Genomic DNA, 6,972 nt, shown 5'->3' on the forward strand with positions numbered 1-6,972 from the left:
AGACCAAAACTAACCCGGTCTAAACTCCAGCGCAGAGTTGCTCCTCACTTACACACTGCTTAATACACACAAGAGAGCAACAGGCAAATATCTTTACATATGAAAAAAATGTAAATATTAAGGATATATATAGGATATAATAAGATTAGATATAGGAAATAATTATAAAGGATTAAAATATTACAAAACTTATTATTTTCTAGCCTTCATAAATATGAAATTTTATGTCTTCTTCATCTCGGGAGGCTTTTTCAGTTCATTCATAACAATTTGCTTTTGTATAATGTTATTATTATTAGCAGTATTATTTATTATATCCATATTTATATTTGTTTTATTAAAAACAAGCTTAGATTTGCCCACCTGCAGGTTTTAGACCATATGAGGCACAGCATGTGTTTTAGGATATAACTCAGGTTTTTGAGCACATTTTGTTATTATTGTTCATTTATTCGTTTGCTGGAAATTAGAACTGAATTTAGAAAAAGTTTTGAAACTAATATTTGCGCTTAACAAACGCAATTATTTATTTATAGACTAATTGATGTCTGTGCGTAAAGGTTTCCCTATCCAAGAGCGAATGTGAAAGTAGATCCATTATCTCTCATCCTCACGCAGTAGATGCTCTGTTTAACAGTTTTCTGTTAAAAAAACTGTTAACTGTTTGCTAGTAAATTGCTCAGATTTTCCACTTAGACTTACTTTGCGTCCTGTAAATAGCGAATGCGCTTATGGCGCAACGCAGCTGACTCTTAAAGGGAATGGGAGATGAGACTCTAATTGGTTTATTCTCAAAACACACCTCATAACTCATTAAGAAAATAAACTCAACCCTTTTAGATCATGCGCCACGGCGCAAAGCAGATTTTCCCGTCCTTAAATTATCAAAAATGCGTTCCGACACGCCCTGAAAGCGTTTGCGCCCTGCGCTTTGCGCTCTGCGCATGGACCGTCAAAATAGAGCCCCTAGAGTTCATCAAGAGTCTTTAAATTCATCTTTAATGCCTCCCCCTTCATCTTACTCCGGCCATGCTCAATAATGTTCATCTCTGGTGACTGGGTTGGCCAATCCAGGGTTTTCAGAAACTTTAATGTGGTGGCTGAAGTATGAGAAGGAAGATTAAGTCAAAGAGAAATGAATGAATGAATAGCTCCACCAGCAGTGTGTTCACAGTTTTAAAGTGGGTTCACCATATAATTTCTGGTTATTAACCATATACTATAATTTATTTTCCCTAAATAATTTTGACCATTGAAATCACAGCGTTTTTTACCGTGTGACATACCTCCACTAAGCAATAACAATATGTTTAGAGTTTAAAAAAGCACTATACTGCTTAAAAAGGGAAGTGTAAACAGTGTTTAGTGCTAAGCTCCTGTCTTCATGCGTGACTTGTGTAAATTGTTTCCAAGCAACTGTGGCTCTCGACACGGATCTGAAAAGGCTAATGGGTTGTAAAGCTCACAGAAAAATTATGATAAAACAACTGTCCCCGCTGGATGGAGCGAAGCCTCGTGTTTACCCCCGGTTGTGACATGCCTTTCCAGTTTAGGGCTGCTGATGAAAGTCACAGCGCAAGATTTCTCCAGGATTGAGGGGGAAGAGAAAGCGTGTATGAGCACAGCCTCTGTGCCAGCGGGTCGTCTGAGCGCCGCATGAATAAAGCATCAGGTGCCGTGCTGCTCTGATCTGTTTTTTAGGAACTCTTTGAAATAAATCAGATGGTAAATAATAAATGCGTACAGTCCGAGAGGAGACATGATAGGAAATACAATACAAGCCGGGAGGGAGGGCTAGCGTGATGAGGGATTAGAAAAGGAAAACACAAACACTGAATTAGCGCACAAGCCTATTTTCTTCCTCATTGTGACTTTTATCAGTAGATGTCTTATTATCAGACCTGCTTTATATGTCATGGTTTAGTCCAGGGATTTTCAAAGATTAAGACAGTGGGCCTCCCTTTTGACACAACTTATCCATTGGCGCCCCCCTCCTCCCAAACACGCACACACACACACACACACACACACACACACACACACACACACACACACACACACACACACACACACACACATATATATTAGGGTTGGGCATCTAAGCTATAATGCCGATCCGATACGCATCTCGATACAAAGAATACGATCCGATATATTAGCGATACATTTGTGACATATTGCGATGCGACACGATACGATTCACACCCATATCACGATACGATGCGATATTTCAGCACTAATTAGATCAAGTTTATGAGATGATGTGAAAGAGGATGCTGTGCCATTGAATGAGTTTGATTATTTATAAACCAAGCAAAACCAAGACTTTTTTTTACAAACTGGCTCTTCTCTCAGAGCCAGAGTGTCAGTTTACAGTAGAGGGCCATTTTAGAACATATAGCACATATTATTTAAGTATTTTCAAGATAAACAGAATGTATAAGTGCAATATCAATTAAAAAAATATGTATATATTTGCACTCTTTCAACATAAATAAATTTAGCATTGCACAACAAGAATTGTGATTTAACTTTTCAACTATGAAAACAAGTTTTACAAAGATATTTTGCCACTGATTATTCAAAACTTAAGGTGGTGAACTAGCAGTGTTATGCTGCTTTGAAACATCACTGTCACTGTAAACAACAGGCTAATAAAAATATAACAAACCAGCAATCTTCTTGCTGTGAGGTGGTCAAACTACCCACTGTGCCACCGTGACACCCAATTATTTTTATCATTATTATTATTAATATTATTATTATTATAATTACATAAAAATTAACAGGAGGAGGTGTTTAAAACCTTTGTTCTCCGTGACACTAGGCTGAATATCTTTGCAGATGAACAATGCAATAGCATTCGTTATTGGCGTAGAGCGAGCAGAACTGTTGCGCATGGAAAAAAAACTTGCAATGCTTTTCTCACCACTTTTGGAGCTGGTTGAAGCAGTGCGAAAGCCGGGGATGCAGGAACACTGGAAGATGCTTTCACAACAACACCGTGGCGCCGCTTCAAGTGAGATTTCAGATTAGTCGTACTGCCCGCCTATTTTACAGATGCGCGGCACATTTTGCAAATTGCATCTGTCCTGTCATGTCGTCCATCCTTAAATCCATAATGTTGCTTGCCATACTTTAGATTTAAAACTCAGTGGGGAATAAAATGTTTGTTTTGCTTCTCGCACTTTCTGAGGGCGCACCACTAGCTTCATCCGCACACCTGATACACTGAGTTGTAGTGTGTGCACATCCGCAAGTCCGTTGCTAAGGCTTACTTTATGTAGGTCGATTAAATTATGCGCCAAAAACAGGTTGACAACACTTGTTAATAAATAAAAAATACATTCTATATTAAAAATATAAGCTGTATCTCGGAAAAATCGATGCATCTCGCAAAAACCGATGCATCTCGATTTGCTTCCAAAATTTCATTCATCCTCTGCTGCTCTACCGATGCACTCGCATCGTGCACGCGCATGACCGCGTATCGATACATATCGGTTAATCTTCCCATCCCTAATATATATATATATATATATATATATATATATATATATATATATATATATATATATACAGTATATATATATAAAGACACAGACAGATGTCAGACTGTTAACTCACTTTTATCATCATTTGCATGAAAGTGCAATTATTTACAGAGTAATAACAAGTATTTAAATATAACGTTTTTAAAACTAGGATGATGGTTCAATATGAATAGAACAGATCCAAGAACTGTCCATCCCAGTCAAAACAGTCGAAGTTTAGCGGGTCTCATGCTGTCATTAGCCAAAAGATCTTGACAAACCACACATAAAAGTCGTGGTTCATCAGCTGGTCCTGTCCACGTAAATCCTAAACTCAAATACGGCCACAGCTATATCACCCTGCAGCCCAAGACCGGTTACTCACTGATGCTAAGCAGAGCTGAGCCTGGTTAGTACCTGGATGGGAGACCACTAGGGAACACTAGGTTGCTGTTGGAAGTGGTGTTAGTGAGGCCAGCAGGGGGCGCTCAACCTGTGGTCTGCGTGAGTCCTAATGCCCCAGTAAAAGTGAAGGGGACACTATACTGTCAGTGGGCACCATCTTTCGGATGAGAGTTTAAACCGAGGTCCTGACTCTCTGTGGTCATTAAAAATCCCATGGCACTTCTCGTGAAAGAGCAGGGGTGTCCTGGCCAAAGTCCCTCTATCGGCCCTTACGATCATGGCCTCCCAATCATCCCCATCCACTCAATTGGCTCTTTCACTGTCTCTCCACTCCACCAATAGCTGGTGTGTGGTGAGCGCACTGGCGCCGTTGTCCTGTGGCTGCCGTCGCATCATCCAAGTGGATGCTGCACACCGGTGGTGGTGTGGAGAGACCCCCCCCTCATGATTGTGAAGCGCTTTGGGTGTATGGCCATACACATTAAATGCGCTATATACATTACATTACAAATACTGATCATCATATCGTCGTCTTTTGGGTTTAAGCCCTGAACTTGAAGGCTTTGAATCGGGGGGGTCTCAGAAACCGATCCATTGCATTAGCAAGTATATACCTGTAATGGTGGGCTTGCCAAACAGAAGCGAATTCACAGCTATGGCCTTCTGGGTAAGAAAGATTTTCTTATTTTAGACGTATCATTTTTTTTTTTAGCTTTGTTTAATTAAAACTTTTAAATATAATAAAAAAATATAATTATATTTTTATTATATAATATTTTTTCCCGCGCCTCCCCTGACATGCTCTGGCGCCCCCCAGGGGAGGCGCGCCTCACACTTTGAAAACCCCTGGTTTAGTCTAATCACAATATAAAACTGGATATTAGATTGGATACACTATGAATTTTGCATATATAATAAATTAAATTGAATATACTATAAAACTACACTCACCGGCCACTTTATTAGGTATTTGCCTTAATCCTTCATGGCATAGATTCAATAAGGTACTGGCAATATTCCTCAGAGATTTTGCTTTATATTAACATGATAGCATCACGCAGTTGGACAATTCTGACCCTACTACCTGAATGTGGCAGCAGAAAACGGGACTCATCAGAGCAGGCAACGTTTCTCCAATCTTCTATTGTCCAGTTTTGGTGAGCCTGTGTGAATTGTAGCCTCAGTTTCCTGTTCTTAGCTGACAGGAGTGGCCCGGTGTGATCTTCTGCTGCTGTAGCCCATCCGCCTCAAGGTTGGACGTGTTGTGTGGTCAGAGATCACTGGATATTTTCTCTTTTTTTTGGACCATTCTCTGTAAACTCTAGAGATTTTTATGCGTGAAAATCCTAGTTCAGCAGTTTCTGAAATACTCAGACCAGCCCGTCTGGCATCAACAATCTTGCCACGTTCAAAGTCACTTAAATCCCCTTTCTTCCCCATTCTGATGCTCGGTTCGAACTGCAGCAGATCGGCAGGAACATTGGTGAAATCAGGTTGATGAGGCACGATCCTCATTTCATTTGTAAGATTTCTTTAGGATCCTCTAGGGGAGAAATATCTGAGAAGCAGGACGCTTTCAGCACTGCTTTCCAACTAACAACGCTGCAAAAAGAAAAACAATTTTTCCATGGACATCTGAGATAGGAGCGGAGTGAGATGTTACTACACCTTCTGAAACTCCAGCACCATTTCCTTTGGTCTTTGATCAGATGCTGTGCTGCAGAAGTCGAAGATAACAGCGCTCTCAGCATCCTCCCAATCAAAGCACATACATCGTGGGAGAAGACAGCTCTCCTGCATCTGTGATGCTGTGAAAATCACTCCATCTTCTCCAGCAGTGGGAGAGTAAATGCATGCATGTCTGGCGCATATTCATCAGTGTAAGTATTTTCATAGTACACCCATGTAGAAGTCAGCTTTCTAAATAGCTGTGGCATAAGATAACTTGTAAAAAAAATAATGTGATCTATACAGTTGAAGTCAGAATTATTAGCCCCCTGTATATTTTCCCCCTAATTTCTTAGCAGAAAGAAGATTTTTATCTTTACATTTCTAAAAAATAATAGTTTTGATTACTAATAACTGATTTATTTTATTTTTGCCATGATGACAGCACATAATATTTGACTAGAAATATTTCAAGATACTATAGTATTCAGCTTAAAGAGACATTTAAAGGCTTAACCACTGCTATTTGGGGATTTCCGCCTGGATTTTGCCTACCCAAATTTAAAAGCTTCCCAAATCCACATAAAGAGGTCTAAATGCAAAAATTTGGTATCATTTTAAAGAAAACCCTTTGAATTTTCATAAAACACTATTGAAAGTGTTTAAAATAACTGTATATGTCGTCTGTGTTATAATAAACACCTAAAAAAAGATTCGCTTTTTGTATTTTTTTTTTATAAACTCAAATTTGAAAGTGTACCTTTTTAGGTTGTGTGTGGTCTAGCGTGCTGTAATTAATTTTGGTGGTTCCTGCACATGTCTGTAATCATAGGAAAAAAGAGATATGTCTCTACCATAATCTATGCAATAGTTATTGTATTCCAGCTGATGAGAGGTGCTGTACAAGCCACAGGGAGCGATCATTGTTTACATATTTTACTATTCTTTTGTTTGATCAAACATAATTCACTGTGTTTGGAGCACATCAGACATATAAAAGGATTACTTATGCACATCACCTCAAAAACAGAGGAGAATGGCCTTGAAGGGCACAGCAAAGAGTAAGAGATGACAGCGTTCTTTGCTATCTGGGGCTGCTTAGTGATTATGAATGTATTGTTTACATTTCTGCACCATGGAAACACCACAATTCATTCAACAACTGTTTGGCATATGAATATAATTCAGTAAAAAAAATGCTAGAACAGTATGAGCACCGGCAAGAGCTTTCATTTGAGCTATAACTTGTACATGTGTCATATAAAAAAAATATGAAAATGAACCAATGTTCAATACCCAGCTCGGGTATCCAAAATACTGTGTATTTAAGTGTAAATAACTTTTATACAGTAGAATAAAAAACAAA

The sequence above is a fragment of the Danio rerio genome, chromosome 8 (assembly GCF_052040795.2).
Source record: "Danio rerio strain M-AB ecotype USA chromosome 8, GRCz13ab, whole genome shotgun sequence".
Lineage (NCBI taxonomy): Eukaryota > Metazoa > Chordata > Actinopteri > Cypriniformes > Danionidae > Danio > Danio rerio.